Raw genomic sequence first — 26,889 nt, 5'->3', positions numbered from 1 at the left:
TTACCTTTGACAAGCTTCTTTTGTTGGCACTCCAATATGTCCTATAAACATCACATCATGGTCCTTTTGTTCGATTAATTCCGTCCATATATATCCAAATGTCCATTTATTTGATGCGTTTGATCCAGAAAAAAACAGCTTCCAAAAAACGTAACGTCACTACAAAATATTTCAAAAGTTGCCTTTAAAACATTGCCAAAATATTTCAAACTACTTTTGTAATACAACTTTGGGTATTTTTAAACGTTAATAATCGATCAAATTGTAGACAGCGCAATCTGTTTTCAATACAGGAAGTAAACAAACCATGCTCCTTTTTACATCTTGCGCAACTCTCAATAGTGTAACGTTGTTCCAGGATGTGCCTCTTCTTCATTGCACAAATGAATAACCTCAACCAAATTCCAAAGACTGTTGACATCCAGTGGAAGCGGTAGGAACTGAAAATGGGTTCCTAAGAAATATTCCATGGCAATGTGTCACGAGTCCGACCGAGGGTGGCTTCCCTTCCCGGTCGGGTGGTGCTCGGCGGTCGTCGTCACCGGCCTATTAGCTGCCACTGATTGTCTTTCCTCCCCCTCCTTGTATGTTTATTGGTAGCACCTTTTTGTGATGATTAGTTGGGCTTCTTTAGACAGCCGGCCCGCCTGTTTGTTGTGCGGGATTAATTATTGTAACCTTCGGCTCTGTAGTAGAGGAACGTGTTTGTTCCTGGTCGTGCATTTTCAGTTGTACATTTTTCATTCCCCGTGTTTGGGGTCGTTATTATTGTGAGCACCCTTTTTTATTTTATTTTTATTTTTATTTCACCTTTATTTAACCAGGTAGGCTAGTTGAGAACAAGTTCTCATTTTGCGACCTGGCCAAGATAAAGCATAGCAGTGTGAACAGACAACAGAGTTAAACATGGAGTAAACAATTAACAAGTCAATAACACAGTAGAAAAAAATGGGCAGTCTTTATACAATGTGTACAAAATTATTGTGAGCACCCTGTGGTGCGTTAGTGCATTAAAGAGCACAGCATTGCACTCTCTGTCTCCTGCGTTTGAGTTTGACCCCACACCCACGACACCCGGAGCATTACACAATGACAACTCGGAACAGTCAGAGGCAAAAAAATAATAATTCTGAACAGTTATTCCTCTAGGTTTTGCCTGCTATATAAGTAATGTCATACTCAGACATAATTAAAAACAGTTTTAGAATCTTCAGAGTGTTTTCTATCCACATCTACTAATAATATGCATATCTTATATTCCTGGCATGAGTATCAGGAAGTTGAAATTGGGCACGCTATTTATCCAAAAGTGAAAATGCTGCACCCTATACCTTAACAGGTTAATAAAATGCATGTATTTATGGGAAAGATGTTGGTTAGTAGAATCCTCAAACCAGTTTCTAAAGACGGTTGACATCTAGTGGAAGCCCTAGGAAGTGCAACCTCGTCCATATCTCAATGTGTATTCGGTAGGCCAAGCTTTTAAAAACTACAAACCTCAGATGTCCCACTTCCTGGTTGGATTTTTCTCAGGTTTTCACCTGCCACATGAGTTATGTTATACTCACAGACATCATTCAAACAGTTTTAAACTTCAGAGTGTTTTCTATCCAATACTATACTGATAGTATATATTAGCATCTGGGACAGAGTAGGAGGCTATTGGGCACGCTATTCATCCAAAAGTGAAAATACTGCCCCCTATCCCAAAAGTGTTAAATCATATTGTAATGGTAGAGTTTTGCTCAATCCAAGAGAACAACCAATTGATTACAGCATTAACCCAAAAGTGGAGGAGGCGTGTGGCAGGAGGAGAAGGTAGGGAACTGGTCTGTCTGTCCAATATAAAAGATCAACTGGCGGTGGAATAAAAATAGCATAAATAGGAAAGTATACCAGTTTCATTTGAGGACCAGGATGTTCACAACTGTGCCATACAAATTGCAAAATAGTGCTGGGTGGCGCAGTGGTCAAAGGGCACTGCACTGCAGCTCAACCAGAGACTCTGGGTTCGTGCACAGGCTCTGTCGCAACTGGCCGCGACCGGAAGGTCTGTTGGGCGACGCACAATTGGGCGTTGTCCGGGTTAGGGAGGGTTTGGCCGGTAGGGATATACTCGTCTCAACTTGCAATTCCGCTCCAGCCATTATCAGGAACCTGTCCTCCCTAATTAAGGGGCTACCAACCTCTTGTGATGTCACTCAATTCAGTGCTTCCTAGATTCATGCATTAAACCATTATATACCGTTATATATCTGTTATATTAAAACCAGGAAAATCTGGAGATTCCCCTGCAGATTACAGACCCAGTATAATAAATTGTGACAAAATAACTAAACTCAGATTCTTACCCAAATTCTTACCAGATTTGATACTGTCAAAAATAGACACTTACAGACAAATACAAGAACATGCCTCAGTATAATACAATATGATAAAAGACTAGACTTATCAATAATGGCTGTTGATGCCGTAAAAGCCTGATGATCATCTTGAAATTCTTTTTCTATTCCAAACTTTAGAAGTGTTCAACTTTTCAGCTGAAATAATACATTCCATAAAAATATTTGATTAAAATCCTAGAGCGGAAATATACACAAATAACACATTATCTGATGAATTTGCTCTAGGAAGGGGCACAATACAGGAATGTCCTCGTATCCCCCTCCTGTTTGCACTGGCAATTGAACTGCATTCAGAAGAAAATTGACAGGGACCAACTTATTTGCCAGCAATCTCCTGATATACTGGACTAATAATAAACTCAATGCCCAACTTGTTAAAAATATTTTCAGAATACTCTTCAGGGCGGCAGGTAGCCAGGTGGTTAGAGCATTGGACGAGTAACCGAAAGCTTGTAAGATTGAATTACTGAGCTATCAATGTAAAAATATGTCGTTCTGCCCCTGAACAAGGTAGTTAACCCACTGTTCCTAGGCCATCATTGAAAATGTGTTCTTTACTGACTTGCTGAAGGTAAAAAAAATGAAATGAATGTGGAAAAAACTGAAATAATACCAAAAATATAAATAATAACTTATGATCAACAGCAATCCTTTTAAATGACCAGAAAAAAATATTTAATAATTAGGATGCTTAATAAGTGACAAAAAATAACAAATGTATAAAGATAACTTGATCCCATTAATCATCAACATGAAGTCAGATCTAATTAAATGGAACAGTATTCCCATAAGTCTTGCAGGTAAAATAAACCTCTTAGATTTTGGCAAGTTTTATATTAAAAAAAAGTATACTCTGCATAACAGCCTTTTATAAAAAAAAATATATATATATAATTAAGATTTACTTCTCCCTTAGTCTGAAAGGTGGTTTTAACCTTCCAGATTTTGAATTTTATAAAAAACCTCTATTAAAAACCTCTGAGCTAATAAACGGTCCTTTAATTCGATAAACTCCTTTTATATCAAAAAAGTCAGTTTAGTTGGCGAGCTTGACTCAGTAATCCACCGGTTTCCCTCAATCAAAATGCATACAAATTAATCCCAAAAGTTACCAATAAACTTTGTCCGAACAAGCAAAACAACGTTTCTAATCAATCCTCAGGTACCCTAATATGTAAATAAACTATCGGAGAATGACTGAGAATAGTATGTTCATTATCAGAGATAATAAGTGCATGCTCTCATCCACGCGCACCACAATACTACAGCCAAAATGGGAGCCACCTAGAAAAACTACACATTCTAGATCATTTAAAAAAAAAAAAGCCTGACACTCTTTCTAAAGACTTGACATCTATTGGAATCCCTAGGAACTGCAATCTGGGAGGTATTCATTTGATTTTCCCATAGACGGGCATTTTAAATGGTGTCACCTCAACAAAAAAAACATTATCCTCAGGTTTTTGCCTGCCATATCAGTTCTGTTATACTCAGACAATATTTTAACAGTTTTGGAAACTTTAGTGTTTTCTATCCAATACTACCAATTGCATATCCTAGCTTCCGGGCCTGAGTAACAGGCAGTTTACTTTGGGCACCTCAGTCATCCAAACTTCCGAATACTGCCCCCTATCCCTAAGAAGTTTTTTACTCGCCGCCGAAGGCTTTTCCTTGTGACATTGTTAAATGCACTAAAGAGGAACAATGGGTACATTTTGAAGAAGTGCATGCTTTTTCACAATCTTTTCACATGTCTATTTTCAAAGGATAAAGAGAAGACCATTAACAACTTCATAGTTATGAACACTATGACCATATAGAAGAAAATTTAACAGATTCTGCAAGAACCAATATCAAGTGTGGCATGTTGAGGTTGGACCCAGGTGCAGAGAAAACAACCACACGAGGAATCAGTGGTTACGTATAAACATAATACTTTACTGAGTATGATCACAGTAACACTGGGAAAAAACAAACACTACGTCTCGAACTCACTCAGGAGACAAACGCACACGGCACACAAATCATGCTCCTCCAAAGGACAAGAAAAAACACCTCTTTTAACAGGAAAATCATAATGAGTAAATAGGACACACCTGAGTGTCGTTGATGTCTCTAGGATGGTCTCTGCTGCCTGCTGGTGACAGATGGAACCATGACACTTCTAGGAGCGGCTCCAGCCGCAGAGCCAGGGCAAACCACCATGTAGTTGGTTGAAGTCCCGAACAAGTTCCAGATCCAGGATGTCCCGGGTAGGCATTCACACCCGCTCCTCAGGGCCATAGCCCTCCCAGTCCACCAGGTACTGCATGGTGCCTCTGACCCGACGAGCCTCCAACAGATGCCAGACAGTGTAGGCCGGGCGACCATCAATAAGGCAAGGGGGCAGAGAGGCAGATGTGGGGGAGAGAAGGGACTGGTCCTTGAGATTGAGATTGGAGATTGGAGACATGGAAAGATGGGCAGACCCTCATAGACTTGGGAAGCTGGAGATGATAGGTGTTGGGGAATAATCAGCATTGGTTGATAACATAGGTAAGATGTTTTATATTCATCATATGTTTAAGTTACTTCTCATCAGAATGTTATTTTTGTATAATACTGTGGCGGGGTTGCAGTATCTGTTCCATGTCAAGACTAAGTTGCTTGGGCCGGGGAGAGGTCAAGCGTGTATCTCTTGGCTCCACAATGTCTGTGTGCCAGTCAGTGTGTCTCTGTGATCTTGTCAAGATAGGATGGATTTGATATATGGCTGTTGATATGGAGGATTGGTTTATGGTTCTGAGTTTAAGAAAAGGACGTAGTTTAGGAGACAAAGCTGAACGATAAATTATGCCTATGCTGTCTGGCTATGTGTGTGTCTTTGCTATAAAGGATCTCAGTTGAAATATGGAGGGAACTCTCAGATAATTCATTGATAGACACTGAATTGATCTGAGAGTCACAGGGTTATGATAGAGCTCATATAATTAAAGATGGACTTTGATAACTATGACTTGTGTGTGGTTTGCTCTCATGATTTGGTAGAGGAAATTTCCATGACATAGGTGACCGGGTTGAATGGGCCTATGTAGTGTGGAGCGAGCTTCCTCGAGTCCACCTCTAAGGGAAGATCACGGGTGGTCAGCCACCCGTTGACCAGGTCGTAGGAGCCGAAGAGGCCTTTAGTGCTGATTTGCCTGGTGTTGGTATCAGGGAGAGGAGCGGAGCAAGAAGGATCGTGCTTTAATCCAGGTGCGGCAACATCGTTAAATTAACACCTTGGCTGATGGAACCCCCGCTTCGGCCTCTTGTTCAGGAAACGGGGGCAACAGTGGACGAGTTTGGCAGTGTGTTGTGAGCATACTCCGCCCAGACGAGGAACAAGTTACTGGCCTGGGTGGAGACGAAACAGCGGAGGAACTTTAAATGGACAAAAATGTGCTTGTCTTTCAAAAACAAGGACATTTCTAAGTGACCCCAAACTTTTGAACGGCAATGTACCTGGGCTGCTCTGGCCCCTGGTCATGAGGGATTAGTCTGTTGTGGAGGATGTCCAGAAATGTGATAGTGTGTGCAGTGTTGTATGGGCCTAGAATTGCATGATGGTGAAGGATGCCATTTTGACTAATAGCCGCACACATTGTGTTGTCACTACATTGTCCCGGGATGTTGATGATGGCACAGTGTCCGATAATATTTCTGCCGCGGCCCCTTGTTTTTGCAAGGTTGAAACCTGCCTCGTCCACATATATTAACTCATGATGCACTCAGTGGCGCTGCCAAGGGGTGGCCAGGGGGGTCCATGGCCACCCTGATACTATCGTTGGTCCCCCCCACTGGCCCCCCTCTCGAGTTGCATAAGCATAATATGCTTCTGAATATGCGTAATATGCTTCTATCTGATATTTTACATTAGGTACTATTCATTTAAATCAATGTATGTTTTTCATAATAGTTTATGTGAAAAATAACAAATGCATAGCCAGCCAGACGCTTTTGACCGTCTGTCACTGCGTCACACTCCACCCGTCAACCCTTTCAGCTCCTCCTCGTGTCTCAGGTGGCATCATTAGAAGCTAGCCTAGCCTAGAGCATCTAGCTAGTTGATGTGATGGCTGGTATAGCGCTAGCTAACTAGCTACGGTTAGTCACTGTAGCTATGTCAATTTGCAGACAACGAAGAGAAAGTCCACAGATATCTCTTCTTTCTTTAAGAAGAAAAGTAGTACAGGGGAGACGCAGCTGACAGGGGAGCAGCAGCAGCAGAGGGTTAACGTTCGTGAGGATGCAGTTGAAGATTATGATAACCTCATTGAGCAAGCCAATGCAGAGGCAGTGAGAGGGCATAACAGAACAGAGACAGAACATGTCAGTGACGACCAGGCACAGGCAGCATCAGTGACAGACTACAGGGAAGAACAACAGACAGCAGCATGTCACGAAAGTGCAGAACAAGCAGCAACAATTGTCAGAGTTTTACAACCAAGCGAGGCAGGACTCAGCTAGAGCTATTCAACCCATTACTGGACCAACAGGTGAAGTTATGACGGCGTGACAGTGCCCCGATAATGAAATGGATGGCTAGAGAGTAACCTTATATGGATAAATGTATGGTTATAGCGTTATGAGTCATGACATAATCACATAAAGCCTCCTGATTCATTTTGGTGGTTGAGTTTGAGTGGTCTGAATAGAATTGTCTATATTACAAATGTAATCGGTAATTACTATGGAGAGGGGCTTGCTACTCATGATATTATTATTATTATTATTATTTTAAGATCAGAATAACAGATTTTGCCTCTTGTTTCATCCTAGATATATCCCACTCAAGAGCACAGGGGCCGAGACACCCGCATCTGAAGTTTTTCCCTCTGACCCTTGAGGGGGATAGAAGACGGGGCTTCATGAAAGAGTGGTACAGTACACATAAATGGCTGGAATACTCTCAGAGTAAAGACTCTGCCTACTGGCACTTCAGTCTCCCCTCAGGTGATTCAGTGTTTACATCTGAAGAGGGGTTCAAGAATTGGAAAAAAGCAACTTACATAGATGGGGGATTTGTAGGCCATGCCAAATCAGAATTACATACTAAGGGTGTGTTAGCATGGGCAGAATATGAAAAGTCAACTGCAAGCAAATGCTCTCTCTCAACCTCCTTAAATGCAGAATATACTAAATTAGTGAGGGAAAGTACAGAAAGTACAGTTTCCAAACTATTGGAGAAACCCTGCGCCTCACAGCTACACTAAACATTGCACAGAGAACACATAAAGAAACGGAAGGTAAAGGAAATTTCCTCTCTATTATGGAACTGGTAGCCAAGCATGATCACACAGTCAAAAGAAAAATGACAAATCAAAGAAATGCAACATACATTTGGCATACTACACAAAACAAAATACACTGCTCAAATTAATAAAGGGAACACTTAAACAACACAATGTAACTCCCAAGTCAATCACACTTCTGTGAAATCAAACTGTCCACTTAGGAAGCAACACTGATTGACAAGACATTTCACATGTTGTGCAAATGGAATAGACAACAGGTGGAAATGATAGGCAATTAGCAAGACACCATTCTGTATACTTCTGGCCCTTCTTTGGACACTGTGCTAACAAACCTCCAAACGAGCTTCAACAACATTCCTTCCGTGTCCTCCAAATGTTTTTAAATGCTAGTAAAACTAAGTGCATGCTCTTCAACTGATTTCTGCCTGCACCCTCCCGCCCAACTAGCATCACTACTCTGGACGATTCTGACTTAGAATAAGTGGACATCTACAAATACCTGGGTGTCTGGTTAGACTGTAAACTCTCATTCCAGACTCACATTAAGCATCTCCAATCCAAAATTAAATCTAGAATCTGTTTAGTTTTTTGCAACAAAACCTCAACTCATGCAGCCAAACACCCTCGTAAAACTGACGATCCTACCGATCCTTGTCTTTGGCGATGTAATTTCCAAAATAGCCTCTAACACTCTACTCAGCAAACTGGATGTAGTTTATCAGTGCCATCCGTTGTCACCGAAGCCCCATATACTACCCACCACTGCGACCGGTATGCTCTCTTTGGCTGGCCCTCACTACATATTCATCGCCAAAACCAATGGCTTCAGGTCATCTATAAGTCATTACTAGGTAAAGCCCCGTCTTATCTCAGCTCACTGTTCACCATAGCAACACTCACCCATAGCACGTCTTCCAGCAGGTATATTTCACTGATCGTCCCCTAAGCCAACACTCCTTTTGGCCGCCTTTCCTTCCAGTTCTCTGCTGCCAATGACTGGATTGAAATGCAAAAATTACTGAAGCTGGAGTCTTATATCTCCCTCCCTGACTTTAAGCATCAGCTGCCAGAGGAGCTTATTGACTGTACCTGTACACAGCCAATCTGTAAATACCTCAACCCCATATTATTACTTACCCTCTTGCTCTTTTGCACCACAGTATCTCTACTTGCAAATCATCATCTGCACATCTATCACTCCAGTGTTAATGCTAAATTGTAATTATTTCACCTATGGCCTATTTATTGCCTTACCTCCCTACTCTTCTACATTTGCACACATTTTACATTGAATTTTCTATTGTGTTATTGACTGTACGTTTGTTTACGTGTAACTCTGTTGTTTTTGTCATACTGCTTTTCTTTATCTTGGCCAGTCGCAGTTGTAAATGAGAATTTGTTCTCAGGTGGCCTACCTGGTTAAATAAAGGTGAAATTAAATAAATAAAACCAAAACTTTGTAGAAGCAAATGTGGAAGGACCACTAGAGGGCAGGCTGGGCTCATGGATAGTAGCCCAACAAAGCATGGGAGACAAGGTAACCAGAGTCAATTAAGCACAGCTGACGGTACTAATGACATACTCTCCTTCCCCTATAAAAGAGAGAATGGAACCAGCAGAGAGGGGGGGAAACTATCTCTGGAAGATGGCCACCGAGAGAGAGAAGCTGTGCTGAAAGAACCACTAAGACGGTGACAAACCCGTGATTTATGTTTGTTGTAGTTTAAAGATAATCCTATTGTGTTTTTGTTTCATCTGGAGAAGATGTGTGTTTTTCCTTGGAAGACTTTTCATTGATTATGTTAGAATGTTTTTGTTGATACCCTCAATAGAGAACCGTGTTCAATCAAGAAAACCTACTCCCGACTCGTTTATTCCACCTTCCCGCTTTAGAGTGACGCCTAATTACTTGGTACGCTCACACAAATTTGGCAGTGATTATATCAATCAGTCTTCCTGGGTATGGCACTACAAGCTTGGCAAGTGTGTATATAGAGTTTCTCCCATTCTTCAATGCAGATCTTCTCAAGCTCTGTCAGGTTGGATGGGGAGAGTCGCTGCACAGGTATTTTCAGGGTCTCCAGAGATGTTTGATCAAAATCAAGTCCACGCTTTGCCTGGGCCACTCAAGGACACGCACAGACTTATCCCAAGGCCAGTCCTACGTTATATTGGCGGTGTGCTGAAGGTCCGTTCATCTTTCCCTCTCCCTGCCACTACATGATGCTGCTATCACCATGCTTCACCATAGGAATGGTGCCAGGTTCCTCCAGATGTGACGCTTGGCATTCAGGCCAAAGATTTCAATCTTGGTTTCATCAGACCAGAAATCTTGTTTTCATGGTCTGAGAGTCTTTTAGGTGCCTTTTGGCAAATTCCAAGCGGGGTTATGTACCATTTAGTGAGGTCTGGCCCCTCTACCGTAAAGGCCTGATTGCTGGAGTGCTGCAGAGATGGTTGTCCTTCTGGAATGTTCTCCCATCTCCACAAAGGAAGTCTGGATCAACCATGAATGCCTGATTCACACAGTCTCCTCTGAACAGTTTACGTTGAGATGTGTCTGTTAGTTGAACTCTGTAAAGCATTTATTTGGGCTGCAATTTCTGAGTCTGGTAACTCTAATGAACTTATCCTCTGGGGTAACTCTGGGTCTTCCTTTCCTGTGGCGGTCCTCATGAGAGCCAGTTTCATCATAGCACTTTATGGTTTTTGAGACTGCACTTGAAGAAACTTTCAAAGTTCTAGAAATGTCATTTTCTTAAAGTAATGATGGACTGTCATTTCTCTTTGCTTGTTTGATCTGTTCTTGCCATAATATGTTCATGGTCTTTTACCAAATAGGACTTCTTCTGTATACCAACCCTACCTTGTCGCAACACAACTGATTGGCTCAAACTCATTAAGAAGGAAAACAATTCCACAAATTAACTTTTAACAGGGCACACCTGTTAATTAAAATGTATTCCATGTGACTACCTCATGAAGCTGGTTGAGAAAATGCCAAGATAAAATGTATATATTTTGATTTGATTAACACCTTTCTTTTTACATTATTCTATGTTTTTTTTATATAGTTTTGATGTCTTCACTATTATTCTGCAATGTAGAAAATAGTACAAATAAAAACACTGCAATGAGTAGGTGTGTCGAAACATTTGACTGGTACTGTGTACATTTTATACTTTTAAACCCTTTGTTAAAGTGTTTGTTTTAGGAACCACGGTATTAGTGCTGCTTTTAACACACTGTGTTTGGGTGGATTTTTGCCCTCTCTTGGAGCTAGCATTAGTAGGCTAACTTTGATTATCTGGGTTACTTGGCTGTAAGCTTCAAAGCTTGTCTCATGTCGGGGTTGGCTCTTGTAGCCGGGATCTCCATTTCTGATCTGAGCATAAATATGTCAGACTCATTTGTTTTGGAGTCTGATCCGGACATGGACAGCAAAGCCATAAAACGTGAGACCTGTGACATGTTCATTGTAGTCCAAGAGGAAGAGTATACTGTGCCTTGCAAAAGTATTCATCCCCTTGGCATTTTTCCTATTTTATTGCTTTATTTATTTGTTTTATTTTTATTTCACCTTTATTTAACCAGGTAGGCTAGTTGAGAACAAGTTCTCATTTGCAACCACGACCTGGCCAAGATAAAGCATAGCAGTGTGAACAGACAGCAACACAGAGTTACAAACAGAGTTGTCAACTATGTGTCTGTCTATCCCTGTTCTCTCCTCTCTGCACAGACCATACAAACGCTCCACACCGCGTGGCCGCGGCCACCCTAATCTGGTGGTCCCAGCGCGCACGACCCACGTGGAGTTCCAGGTCTCCGGTAGCCTCTGGAACTGCCGATCTGCGGCCAACAAGGCAGAGTTCATCTCAACCTATGCCTCCCTCCAGTCCCTCGACTTCTTGGCACTGACGGAAACATGGATCACCACAGATAACACTGCTACTCCTACTGCTCTCTCTTCGTCCGCCCACGTGTTCTCGCACACCCCGAGAGCTTCTGGTCAGCGGGGTGGTGGCACCGGGATCCTCATCTCTCCCAAGTGGTCATTCTCTCTTTCTCCCCTTACCCATCTGTCTATCGCCTCCTTTGAATTCCATGCTGTCACAGTTACCAGCCCTTTCAAGCTTAACATCCTTATCATTTATCGCCCTCCAGGTTCCCTCGGAGAGTTCATCAATGAGCTTGATGCCTTGATAAGCTCCTTTCCTGAGGACGGCTCACCTCTCACAGTTCTGGGCGACTTTAACCTCCCCACGTCTACCTTTGACTCATTCCTATCTGCCTCCTTCTTTCCACTCCTCTCCTCTTTTGACCTCACCCTCTCACCTTCCCCCCCTACTCACAAGGCAGGCAATACGCTCGACCTCATCTTTACTAGATGCTGTTCTTCCACTAACCTCATTGCAACTCCCCTCCAAGTCTCCGACCACTACCTTGTATCCTTTTCCCTCTCGCTCTCATCCAACACTTCCCACACTGCCCCTACTCGGATGGTATCGCGCCGTCCCAACCTTCGCTCTCTCTCCCCCGCTACTCTCTCCTCTTCCATCCTATCATCTCTTCCCTCTGCTCAAACCTTCTCCAACCTATCTCCTGATTCTGCCTCCTCAACCCTCCTCTCCTCCCTTTCTGCATCCTTTGACTCTCTATGTCCCCTATCCTCCAGGCCGGCTCGGTCCTCCCCTCCCGCTCCGTGGCTCGACGACTCATTGCGAGCTCACAGAACAGGGCTCCGGGCAGCCGAGCGGAAATGGAGGAAAACTCGCCTCCCTGCGGACCTGGCATCCTTTCACTCCCTCCTCTCTACATTTTCCTCCTCTGTCTCTGCTGCTAAAGCCACTTTCTACCACTCTAAATTCCAAGCATCTGCCTCTAACCCTAGGAAGCTCTTTGCCACCTTCTCCTCCCTCCTGAATCCTCCTCCCCCTCCCCCCCTCCTCCCTCTCTGCAGATGACTTCGTCAACCATTTTGAAAAGAAGGTCGACGACATCCGATCCTCGTTTGCTAAGTCAAACGACACCGTGCTCTGACCTTTCTCCCCTCTCTCTCCAGATGAAATCTCTCGTCTTGTGACGGCCGGCCGCCCAACAACCTGCCCGCTTGACCCTATCCCCTCCTCTCTTCTCCAGACCATTTCCGGAGACCTTCTCCCTTACCTCACCTCGCTCATCAACTCATCCCTGACCGCTGGCTACGTCCCTTCCGTCTTCAAGAGAGCGAGAGTTGCACCCCTTCTGAAAAAACCTACACTCGATCCCTCCGATGTCAACAACTACAGACCAGTATCCCTTCTTTCTTTTCTGTCCAACTCTTGAACGTGCCGTCCTTGGCCAGCTCTCCCGCTATCTCTCTCAGAATGACCTTCTTGATCCAAATCAGTCAGGTTTCAAGACTAGTCATTCAACTGAGACTGCTCTTCTCTGTATCACGGAGGCGCTCCGCACTGCTAAAGCTAACTCTCTCTCCTCTGCTCTCATCCTTCTAGACCTATCGGCTGCCTCCGATACTGTGAACCATCAGATCCTCCTCTCCACCCTCTCCGAGTTGGGCATCTCTGACGCGGCCCACGCTTGGATTGCGTCCTACCTGACAGGTCGCTCCTACCAGGTGGCGTGGCGAGAATCTGTCTCCTCACCACGCGCTCTCACCACTGGTGTCCCCCAGGGCTCTGTTCTAGGCCCTCTCCTATTCTCGCTATACACCAAGTCACTTGGCTCTGTCATAACCTCACATGGCCTCTCCTATCATTGCTATGCAGACGACACACAATTAATCTTCTCCTTTCCCCCTTCTGATGACCAGGTGGCGAATCGCATCTCTGCATGTCTGGCAGACATATCAGTGTGGATGACGGATCACCACCTCAAGCTGAACCTCGGCAAGACGGAGCTGCTCTTCCTCCCGGGGAAGGACTGCCCGTTCCATGATCTCGCCATCACGGTTGACAACTCCATTGTGTCCTCCTCCCAGAGCGCTAAGAACCTTGGCGTGATCCTGGACAACACCCTGTCGTTCTCAACTAACATCAAGGTGGTGGCCCGTTCCTGTAGGTTCATGCTCTACAACATCCGCAGAGTACGACCCTGCCTCACACAGGAAGCGGCGCAGGTCCTAATCCAGGCACTTGTCATCTCCCGTCTGGATTACTGCAACTCGCTGTTGGCTGGGCTCCCTGCCTGTGCCATTAAACCCCTACAACTCATCCAGAACGCCGCAGCCCGTCTGGTGTTCAACCTTCCCAAGTTCTCTCACGTCACCCCGCTCCTCCGCTCTCTCCACTGGCTCCCAGTTGAAGCTCGCATCCGCTACAAGACCATGGTGCTTGCCTACGGAGCTGTGAGGGGAACGGCACCTCAGTACCTCCAGGCTCTGATCAGGCCCTACACCCAAACAAGGGCACTGCGTTCATCCACCTCTGGCCTGCTCGCCTCCCTACCACTGAGGAAGTACAGTTCCCGCTCAGCCCAGTCAAAACTGTTCGCTGCTCTGGCCCCCCAATGGTGGAACAAACTCCCTCACGACGCCAGGACAGCGGAGTCAATCACCACCTTCCGGAGACACCTGAAACCCCACCTCTTTAAGGAATACCTAGGATAGGATAAGTAACCCTTCTCACCCCCTAAAAGATTTAGATGCACTATTGTAAAGTGGCTGTTCCACTGGATGTCATAAGGTGAATGCACCAATTTGTAAGTCACTCTGGATAAGAGCGTCTGCTAAATGACTTAAATGTAATGTAAATGTACACATGGAGTAAACAATTAACAAGTCAATAACACAGTAGGAAAAAAAAGAGTATCTACATTGTGTGCAAAAGGCATGAGGAGGTAGGCGAATAATTACAATTTTGCAGATTAAGACTGGAGTGATAAATGATCAGATGGTCATGTAGAGGTAGAGATATTGGTGTGCAAAAGGGCAGAAAAGTAAATAAATATAAACAGTATGGGGATGAGGTAGGTAAAATTGGGTGGGCTATTTACCAATTGACTGTACAGCTGCAGCGATCGGTTAGCTGCTCAGATAGCAGATGTTTGAAGTTGGTGAACTGAGATAAGGCGGAGCTTTACCTAGCATGGACTTGTAGATGACCTGTAGCCAGTGGGTCTGGCGACGAATAAGTAGCGAGGGCCAGCCGACTAGAGCATACAGGTCGCAGTGGTGGGTGGTATAAGGTGCTTTAGTAACAAAACGGATGGCACTGTGATAAACTGCATCCAGTTTGCTGAGTAGGAGTATTGGAAGCTATTTTGTAGATGACATCGCCGAAGTCAAGGATCGGTAGGATAGTCAGTTTTACTAGGGTGAGTTTGGCGGCGTGAGTGAAGGAGGCTTTGTTGCGGAATAGAAAGCCCACTCTAGATTTGATTTCAGATTGGAGATGTTTGATATGAGTCTGGAAGGAGAGTTTACAGTCTAGCCAGACACCTAGGTACTTATAGGTGTCCACATATTCTAGGTCGGAACCATCCAGGGTGGTGATGCTAGTCGGGTGTGCGGGTGCAGGCAGCGAATGGTTGAAAAGCATTCATTTGGTTTCACTAGCATTTAAGAGCAGTTTGAGGCCAAGGAAGGAGTGTTGTATGGCATTGAAGCTCATTTGGAGGTTACAGTATCCAAGGACGGGCCGGAAGTATACAGAATGGTGTCGTCTGCGTAGAGGTGGATCGGGGAATCGCCCGAAGCAAGAGCAACATCATTAATATATACATAGAAAAGAGTCAGCCCGAGAATTGAACCCTGTGGCACCCCCATAGAGACTGCCAAAGGACCGGACAGCATGCCCTCCGATTTGACACACTGAACTCTGTCTGCAAAGTAGTTGGTGAATCAGGCAAGGCAGTCATCAGAAAAACCGAGGCTACTGAGTCTGCCGATAAGAAAATGGTGATTGACAGAGTCGAAAGCCTTGGCAAGGTCGTTGAAGACGGCTGCACAGTACTGTCTTTTATCGATGGCGGTTATATCGTTTAGTACCATGAGCGTGTCTGAGGTGCACCCGTGACCGGCTCGGAAACCATATTGTACAGCAGAGAAGGTATGGTGGGATTCGAGGTGGTCAGTGACCTGTTTGTTGACTTGGCTTTTGAAGACCTTAGATAGGCAGGGCAGGATGGATATAGGTCTGTAACAGTTTGGGTCCAGGGTGTCTCCCACTTTGAAGAGGGGGATGACTGCGGCAGCTTTCCAATCCTTGGGGATCTCAGACGATATGAGAGGTTGAACAGGCTGTTATAATAGGGGTTGCGACTATGGCGGCGGAGAGTTTCAGAAATAGAGGGTCCAGATTGTCAAGCCCAGCTGATTTGTACGGGTCCAGGTTTTGCAGCTCTTTCAGAACATCTCCTATCTGGATTTGGGTAAAGTAGAACCTGGAGAGGCTTGGGCGAGTAGCTGCGGGGGGGGAGCTGTTGGCAGAGGTTGGAGTATCCAGGAGGAAGGCATGGCCAGCCGTTGAGAAATGCTTGTTGAAATTTTCGGTAATCATGGATTTATCGGTGGTAACCGTGTTCCCTAGCCTCCGTGCAGTGGGCAGCTGGGAGGAGGTGCTCTTGTTCTCCATGGACTTTACAGTGTCCCAGAACTTTTTGGAGTTAGAGCTACAGGATGCAAATTTCTGCCTGAAGAAGCTGGCCTTTGCTTTCCTGACCGACTCCCTGTATTGGTTCCTGACTTCCCTGAACAGTTGCATATCGCGGGGACTATTCGATGCTATTGCAGTCCGCCACAGAATGTTTTTGTGCTGGTTGAGGGCAGTCAGGTCTGGAGTGAACCAGGGCCTATATCTGTTCTTAGTTCTGCATTTTTTAAACGGAGCATGCTTCAGATGGTGAGGAAGTTACTTTTAAAGAATGATCAGGCATCCTCAACTGACGGGATGAGTCATTATCCTTCCAGGATACCTGGGCCAGGTCGATTAGAATGGCCTGCTCGCAGAAATGTTTTAGGGAGCGTTTGACAGTGATTATGGGTGGTCATTTGACTGCGGACCCGTAGCTTATACAGGCAATGAGGCAGTGATCGCTGAGATCCTGATTGAAGACAGCGGAGGTGTATTTGGAGGGCCAGTTGGTCAGGATAATGTCTATGAGGGTGCCCTTGTTTACAGATTTAGGGTTGTACCTGGTGGGTTCCTTGATGATTTGTGTGAGATTGAGGGCATCTAGCTTAGATTGTAGGACTGCCGGGGTGTTAAGCATATCCCAGTTTAGGTCACCTAACAGAACATACTCTGAAGCTAGATGGGGGCGATCAATTCACAAATGGTGTCCAGGGCACAGCTGGGAGCTGAGGGGGGTCTGTAGCAGGCGGCAACAGTGAGACTTATTTCTAGAGAGATTCATTTTTAAAATTAGAAGTTCGAACTGTTTGGGTATGGACCTGGAAAGTATGACATTACTTTGCAGGCTATCTCTGCAGTAGACTGCAACTCCTCCCCCTTTGGCAGTTCTATCTTGACAGAAAATGTTATAGTTGGGTATGGAAATCTCTGAATTTTTGGTGGCCTTCCTGAGCCAGGATTCAGACACGGAAGGGCATAAGGGTTAGCAGAGTGTGCTAAAGCAGTGAGTAAAACAAACTTAGGGAGGAGGCCTCTGATGTTGAAATTCATGAAACCTGTAATTTAAATAGATTTTTATTTGGATTTCATGTAATGGACATACACAAAATAATCAAAATTGGTGAAAAAAATTATAAAATACCTAAAGTGGTGAGTGCATATGTATTCACCCCCTTTGCTATGAAGCCCCTAAATAAGATCTGGTGCAACCAATTACCTTCAGAAGTGTCACATGATCTTTCACATGATCTCAGTATATATACACACCTGTTCTGAAAGGCCCCAGGGTCTGCAACACCACTAAGGTGCACCAACAAGCAAGCAGCACCATGAAGAAAAAGGACGTCTCCAAACAGGTCAGGGACAAAGTTGTGGAGATGTACAGATCAGGGTTGGGTTATAAAAAATATCCGAAACATTGAACATCCCATGGAGCACCATTAAATCCATTATTAAAAATGGAAAGAATATGGCACCACAACAAACCCGCCAAGAGAGGGCCGCCCACCAAAATTCACAGACCAGGCAAGGAGGGCATTAATCAGAGGTAACAAAGAGACCAACGTTAACCCTGAAGTAGCTGCAAAGCTCTACAGCGGAGATTTGAGTATCTGTCCATAGGACCACTTTAAGCCGTACACCCCACAGAGCTGGGCTTTACGGAAGAGTGGACAGAAAGCCATTGCTTAAAGAAAGAAATTATCAAACATGTTTGGTGTTTGCCAAAATGCATGTGGGAGACTCCACAAACTTATGGAAGAAGGTACTCTGGTCAGATGAGCCTAAAATTGAGCTGTTTGGCCATCAAGGAAAATGTTATGTCTGGAGCAAACCTAAACCTCCCATCACCCCGAGAACACATCCCCACAGTGAAGCATGGTGGTGGCAGCATCATGCTGTGGGGATGTTTTTCATCGGCAAGGGCTGGGAAACTGGTCAGAATTGACGGAATGATGGATGGCGCTAAATACAGGGAAATTCTTGAGGGAAACCTGTTTCAGTCTTCCAGAAATTTGAGACTGGGATGTAGGTTCACCTTCCAGCAGGACAATGACCCTAAGCATACTGCTAAAGCAACATTTGAGTGGTTAAGGGGAAGCATTTCAATGGCTTGGAATGGCAAAAGCCCAGACCGCAATCCAATTGAGAATCTGTGCTGTGACTTAAATATTGCTGTACACCAGCGGAACCCATCCAACTTGAAGGAGCTGGAGCAGTTTAGCCAAAAAGTGTTGCAAAAATCCCAGGGACTAGATGTGCCAAGATTATAGAGACATACCCCAAGAGACTTGCAGCTGTAATTCCTGCAAAAGGTGGCTCTAAGAAAGTATTGACTTTTTTTTTTTGGGGGGTGAATAGTTATGCACACTCAGTTTTATGCTTTTTAAAAATCTTATTTCTTGTTTGTTTCACAATAAAACATATCTTCAAGCGGTGGGCATGTTGTGTAAATCAAATGATACAAGCCTAAAAATACATATTTTTATTCCAGGTTGTAAGGCAACAAAATAGGAAAAATGTCAAGGGGGTGAATACTTTCGCAAGCCACTGTAAACTTGTGATAAATGCAAACAGCTCTGTGCCTCAAAGGAGCTACTAGAGGAGAATATGGACTGAAGGGAACGTCTTCCTTTGGCTAAGGAGACTTAGACTGACGGCTTTAGCAATTCTAAATGACTGAGGGGAATTCGGGGTGCTCTATGTGACTAGCTCATCTGCAGTAGCTACTGAGGTTACTACCTTGGACCACTTTCCCATATTAACACATCCCACCATCGAGAATCAGATATCTACTGAGTTTTTCTACTCCATCGAAAGCAAAGTGGAATCGAGTTAGAAATAGGAGAGGTATTTTTGGTTTTTAATAGTATCCTCATTAGCTGTTGCAAAAGCAGCAGCTACTCTTCTTGGGGTCCATACAAAACATGAATCGCAATACAGAACATCAATAAACAAGAACAACTCAAGGACATACTGTAACTATATACATTTGTTTTTAAAGGCACATGTAGCCTAGATATCAATGCACACACTCAAACTATCTAGGTCAAATAGGGGAGAGGCGTTGTGCTGTGAGGTGTTGCTTTATCTGTTTTTTGAAACATGAGATGGAAGGAAGTTCCACGAAATAAGGGCTCTATATAATACTGTACGCTTTCTTGAATTTGTTCTGGATTTCGGAACTGTGAATAAAACTCTGATGGCATGTCTGGTGGGATAAGCTGTGTGTAAGCTATATATGCAAACAATTTGGGATTTTCAACATATTGTTTCTTATAAAAAGAAGTGATGCAGTCAGTCTCTCCTCAACTCTTAGCCAAGTGAGACTGGCATGCATAGTATTTAAGGCTGATTACAATTAAGAGCAAAACGTGCCGCTCTGTTCTGGGCCAGATGCAGCTTAACTAGCTCTTTACTTGCAGCACTGGACCACAAGACTGGACAATAATCAAGATTTGACAACTAGATTCTGCAGAACTTGCTTTTTGGAGTGTGGTGTCAAAAAAGCAGAGCATCTCTTTATTACGGCTAGACATCTCCCCATCTTTACATGGGGACATTTTATTGCAGTGTCATGTATACGTTTTTAAAGTGTCATTTAGATACAAAACAAATTGACAATACTACTTTCATAAGTTTACATACCAATAAAGAGACTAGCCTGCTTGACTTACTGGGTCGATAGAAATATTAGCCCGAGCTATATATCACACCTGGCACAAATTGTCTTGTTCTGTTTTTCCTGTCAAGGGGAGTAGTTCAAAGTTCGGGTACAGGGGGTGGCCTGGGACTAAAATTATTTTGTGAGCCTTGCGGGGGGTCCTGACCTTAAAGATCTCATCCAGGCCTGTTACATTTACTCCTCTGAAGCGTATTGTCGAAGAGGACACCCAGATATTTGTGTTCCTCGACAATCTCTACAATCTCTGTTACTGTCTCTAGTTAGCACACACTATATCAAATAAAATCAACGTTTATTTGTCACATGCACAAGTACAGAAGGTGTAAACGGTACAGTGAAATGGTTACTTGTATTGTATCAATAATAAAAAAACAGTGTCCAGATAAAAATATATATATTTTAGAATTATTAGATTATGCCTACCCGACAGACTTGTCTAAATTGAAGGGTCATGTGAAGGAAATGCTATAACCAGCCACATCTAGTCGATGGGTCACTATTGTCTAGACAAGTACACATGTTCATGAAACGCAACAGATGGCGGTAATCACCCCTAAGACAGTCGTGAAGAGGGCACGACAAAACCTACAGTATTCCCCCTCAGGAGACTGAAAAGATTTGGCATAGGTCCTCAGATCCTCAAAAAGTTATACAGCTGCACCTTCGAGAGGTTGCATCACTGCCTGGTACGGCAACGGCTCGGCCTCCTTACCGCATGGCACTACGGAGGGTAGTGCGTACGACCCAGTACATCACTGCAGCCAAGCTTCATGCCATCCAGGACCTATATACTAGGCGGTGTCAGAGGACGGCCCTAAAAATTGTCAGACTCCAGCCACCCTAGTCATAGGCGGTACCGGATCACCAAGTCAAGATCCAAAAGGCTTCTCAGCAGCTTCTACCTCCAAGCCATAAGACTCCTGAACAGCTAATCAAATGGCTACCCAGTCTATGTGCATTGCCACCCCCCCTCTTTTACTATGCTGCTATTCTCTGTTTATCTATGCATAGTCACTTTAACTCTACCTACATGTACATATTACCTCGACTAACCGGTGCCCTCGCACATCAACTCTGTACCGGTACCCCCTGTATATAGCATTGCTATTGTTATTTTACTGCTGCTCTTTAAGTATTTGATACCTTTTATTTCTTATTTTTTACTTATCTATTTTTTGCTTAACACATATTTTTCTTAACTGCATTGTTGGTTAATTAAGGGCTTGTAAAGTAAGCATTCACTGTAAGGTCAACACCTGTTCTATTTGGAGCATGTGACAAATAACACTTGATTTGATTTGACACGGCTAACTTGATGGGTCATGTAATCATCTGGCAAAATGGAAACTTTTGTTTAGACATGTAGCTAGCTAGCTAAACAATGAACCGGGATAATCTGAACTCATGCTACTACCAATACAAACATTGTCATAGCTATAGTATGAATCTGCAGGTAGCTAAAGCTAACAACTTGGTTCAATTTTAGCTAGTTAACATCAGGCTTTAATTAAAACTAGCAAATCAATTAGTTTCTGATTCAAATAATATTACTACACAGATCATACACATAATGTTAGCTGGTGAGCCAGCAAGCTAACATTTGCTAGCTTGCTAACAGTACACTTTAACGTTCCACTTTCTGACAAAATTAGAAACATATATCTGAAAATGTAGCTAGACTCTTACCCACATACATGAATGAACGCTTCGCTGCAGACTGGAACCACTTAACTCTGTTTTTACTTTGTAGCTACATCTTGTTTGGCCAGCATTGTGTCAAGTCACTCCGGTTCACACTGACCATGAAGTATGCAGAACATTGCCCAAATCCCTTTTTCCAACTGATCTGTCGATAGCGCCTGCCGAATTCGAAGCTAACGTTGTATCTTTCAAAAATGACGCAGTAGAAAGGACTATCAACACATACTGAGCAGCTCACATTATAGACAGAAACATGCTACATGGCAGACCTATCCAAACTCATCTCCCGGCATGTCCAGCCCATCCATTATCTCAGCCAATCATGGCTAGTGGAAAGGTTCCTCTTTTTCTGCGGCTAAACCAACCAGGCTGGTAATTTAGTAAATTGTATTTGTATTTACAGATGGAATACACCTTTGTTATTAAGGAACATGAAAGTTTTCCAGAAAGCATTTCTGTTCATGTTCCAGAAAGCACTTCTGTCAAAAAACAAATTTTGATAAGTTTACGTTCAAATGTCTCTCGTGAAGTAGTGACGTGCAACATACGTATAGTTTCCTGAAATGAGTCACAAATACATAAAAAGCAACTTAAATGTTTCTGTATCCATTCCACCTCTGTCCCTAACCAAATTGAATGTCTAGTCCTAAATGTGGGCCTTGGTAATAATGCCCATTTGACACTCGCCCTACCTCGGTCTCTTAAATCCACAATTATTAATAGCATGTGATTTTAATCTGGATTGGTTGATGCCAGTATCTGATGGGCTGAAAGATATTTGTACTGGGCTAAATTTGCTTTCTTGGCCAGGTCGCAGTTGTAATTGAGAATCTGTTCTCAACTAGCTTACCTGGTTAACTTGCGTCCCACTTGGCCAAAAGCCAGGGAAAATGCAGCGCGGCAAATTCAAATAAAATTAGATATCACACATGTAAGATATGGGATGACACAGAGGGCGAGGTGCAGGGCAATCTGGAGAAGACGGTGGAACTCCCGCAGCATTGAAGGGTCCATCACGTCCTCAACCGGATCCCAGCATCTCTCCTCCGGACGATACCCCTCCCAGTCCACGAGGTACTGAAGGCCCTCGCCTGACGCCTCGAATCCAGGCGTCAGGCGTCCAGGCGTATGGAGGCGTCCAGGCGTATGGAGGCGTCCAGGTGTATGGAGCAAACTGAGTACGCCGGGGCCCCCTCGATGTCCAGGAGGGGGCGGAGGAACCTCCCCTCGATGTCCAGGAGGGGGCGGAGGAACCTCCCGTATCTCAGACTCCTGGAGTGGGCCAGCCACCACCGGCCTGAGGAGAGACACAGGGTTAATACGGTAATCGGGGGGAAACTGTAACCTATAACTCACCTTGTTTAGTCTCCTCAGGACTTTAAATGGCCCCACAAACTGCGGACCCAGCTTCCGACAGGGCAGGCGGAGGGGCAGGTTTTGGGTCGAGAGACAGACCTGGTCCCCCGGGGCCTCACTGTGGTGACAGTCTGAGCTGGCATTCTGGCACAGCACAGTGCGCTGAAGGTGAAAATGGGCTGCGTGACACCTTCATTGTTTTATTTCTGTTTAACACTTTTACAGATGAACATGCGCCGCACAAATTTCTAAGGGTGAACACATGAACTGTCCATTAAATAAAATACCATTTTGTTTGGGCTAAGGCTAGACTGATATGTCTGATTGGCAGTCCTTCAGACAATTGAGAAACAGTGCATTCGGAAAGTATTCAGACCCCCTTCATTTTTTCCACTTTTTTGTTACGTTAGTCTTATTCTAAATTGGATTAAATAAAAATGTTCCCTCATCAATCTACACACAATATCCGACAATGACAAAGTGAAAACAGATTTTAGACATTTTTAGGCAAATGTATAAAAAAATACAAAACAGAATACCTTAATGACATGAGCTATGAGACAAAAGCTATGAGACTTGAAATTGAGCTCAGGTGCATCCTGTTTCCATTGATCATCCAGATGTTTCTACAACTTGATTGGAGTCCACCTGTGGTAAATTTGATTGATTGGTCATGATTTGGAAAGGCACACACCTGTCTATATAAGGTCCCACAGTTGACAGTGTGTGTCATAACAAAACCAACTTTGAAGTAGAAGGAATTGTCTGTGGAGCTCCGAGACAGAATTGTGTCGAGGCACAGATCTGGGAAGCGTAACGAGAAATTTCTGCAGCATTGAAGGTCCCCAAGAACAGTGGCCTCCATCCTTCTTAAATGGAAGGAGTTTGGAACCACCAAGACTATCTGTGGGGATGTTTTTCAGAGGCAGGGACTGGAAGACTAGTCAGATCCGAGGGACAGATGAACGGAGCAAAGTACAGAGAGTTCCTTGATGAAAACCTGCTCCAGAGTGCAAAGGACCTCAGACTGTGGCGAAGGTTCACCTAACAACAGGACAATGACCCTAAGCAAACATCCAAGACAACTCTGGAGTGGCTTCGGGACAAGTCTCTGAATGTCCTTGAGTGGCTCAGCCAGAGCCTGTACTTGAACCCCATCCAACCTGACAGAGCTTGAGAGGATCTGCGGAGAAGAATAGGAGAATCTCCCCCAATTACAGGTGTGCCAAGCTTGTAGCGTCATACCAAAGAAGACTGAGGCTGTAATTGCTGCCAAAGATGCTTCAACAAAGTACTAAAGGATCTGAATACTTATGTAAATGTTCTATTTCAGTTTATTTGCAATACATTAGTAAAAATGTCTAAATACCTTTTTTTTAAATACCTTGTCGTTATGGGGTATTCTAAAAAAGATTATACATTTTAAGGCTGTAACGTAACAACATTTCCGAATGGACTGTAAAATGTCTATTTCTTGAATTTCTATTTCTTGAATTGTGTCGGAGAGGGGTGGTACCAGCAAATTTCTGGAAAGTGGTCAAATCTTATAAACAAAACTCCACCCCCTTGTTGCCCTAGCAGGTTTTGACAGCCCCTGGTACCATGGCAGACAAAATGGAAATATGTGATGCTTTTAATAACCATTTTGCTTTACCTGGCCACCTATTTGAAAGTGCATATCATTATATTAGAGATCCTCTATTCACCTCAGAACAGATTGTAGAGAATTATGCACTAACAGACTCGCACAGTTTATTTTCAACCCTTTGATGTCTGTGTTTAGATTTTTTTTTAATGTAACATCCATGGGAGGTGATTCACTTAATCCCTTCTTACTTTAGCTGTCTACACCACTTATTGCAGAACCATTTACCTATTTTTTTTACTTGACAATTGTTTCTGGTGTTATCCTTAATATCTGGAAAGTGGCATGTCATCCCCCTACAGAAAGGAAGAGATCCTTCTGACTTAGATAACTACTATCCAATCTACAAATGATCTTCCTTTCCAAAGTTTTAGAATCCATGGCCAGCTAATTATTTTTTTTTACTTCTTATACTATTCTTAATGTCCACCAATCCACTTTTAGACCTGGACAGGGCACCGTTTCAGCTGCTACACTTGTCGAACTTGGGGCCCTCCCTCGGGGCATGTTTTTTCTCTCTAGCATTACACAGCTGATTCAAATAATCAAAGCTTGATGCTGAGTTGGTTATATGATTGAGCTGGGTAGTGCTAGGACAACAACCAAAACGTGCACCCAGGAGGAGCATCAGGAACGATTTAGGGTTTCCCAGTTTTAGATGTGTTAAATTGCTTAGTTAATTAAAATCATTGTGCTGCCTTATTTATAGACCTTTTCAAGGCCTTTGATACTGTTGACTATCACACTTTTTCAAAGTGAAATAGGCCTGGATCAGGCTTCTTGCAAGTGGATTGAGAATTATTAGTCAGGACTCAGTGCGTGATTTCTGATGGTGTCAAGTTTCCTGGATATTACAAAGGGTGTACCGCAGGGGTCGGTACTGGAGATTTGTTCTCTTTTACTATTTATATAAATAATATTGGTCTCTGTTAACTTGCAAAAACCGCATGCAGACAACACATGTATGTCATTGCCCCAACCGTTGACAAGTCTACGTTAGATCTGCAATGTGACTTTGTTGCCTTACAGAAAGCCCTAGTTGGTTTAAAACTTGTACTTAATGCGAGCAAGACTAAATATACAGTATGTTCTCTAATTCTTGCAAAAGTGATTCAGCTGAACTACATATTTATTAATTGGATGGTTCTCCCATCGATCAGTTTACAGCCTATAAATATCTGGACATAGACTTCATGTTTAAAAAACATATGGGTGAGCTAGTTAAAAAGTGAAGACTTAAAATGCACTTCATTTTTAGAAATATATATTGCCTCACCCTAAATAGCAGGAAGCAGATTATACAGTCAACTTTCTCGCCAGTTCTTGACTATGATGACACCATTTACCAGATTGCAGCAGCAACTACATTTAAACATTTGGAAGCCATTTATCATAGTGACCTTTGCTTTATCACAGGTGACAATTTTAATACACACCACTGCATACTGTATCAAAAGGTTGGCTGTTCCTCATTAAAGTCCTGTAGGTCTCTCCATTACTTCCTTCTTTATTTTTTACAAAGCTCTACTACACAAGCTTCCAACGTTGCTAACGTATAAAATAATGAGTTACCAAACCCGCTTGAGGTCCATCGGGTCTTGACCAATTTAGGTAAATCCTAATTTAGTTTTGGTGCCCACCATTGTTTGAATAACCTACACAATTCCTTGCATTACCGCTAGGGCAGTTGAGGACTGGTGTTGAATTCATTGAGGATTGCAGTTGTTTCGATTCATTGTAGTGGTTTATTTGTTGACATTGTGATGTTGAGGATGTGTCTTGTGGTTCTTTTTATTCCTCTTGTTTTATTTGTAATGTTAATGTTTGTGAGAATTTTTGTACTCAGGGCACCATTGGGAATGAGACCCTGGTGTCATTTGGGCTGTCTGGAACTAGAATGACAATCCATTGTGCCTGTACTTCCCGGCTCGGACAGAGACGGATAGCCTACACACAGACCGCATAAGAGAGGAATATACAATCCACAATGATGAGAGGGATAGAGACGGTTCTAGAGGTAACTCTATCCAATTGAAAGTATGCCTTATGTAGTTTAAAGATCTAGTCAAATAATTTTGTCAGACAGCTGTACAGCATAATTAAGTAGCTACTAGCTACCCAGCAAGCTACTAGCCTAGCTAAATATAATAATAATATAATAATAATAGCTAAATAGGATGACAGTATGGGGAGCACAGAGATAACATTATTAGATGGTTGTCTGGCTGCTACTGCCTAAGTAAAGATGAAA

Source organism: Oncorhynchus keta, chromosome 17, assembly GCF_023373465.1.
Source record: "Oncorhynchus keta strain PuntledgeMale-10-30-2019 chromosome 17, Oket_V2, whole genome shotgun sequence".
NCBI classification, from domain to species: Eukaryota; Metazoa; Chordata; class Actinopteri; order Salmoniformes; family Salmonidae; genus Oncorhynchus; species Oncorhynchus keta.
This window is presented reverse-complemented; position numbering follows the sequence as displayed.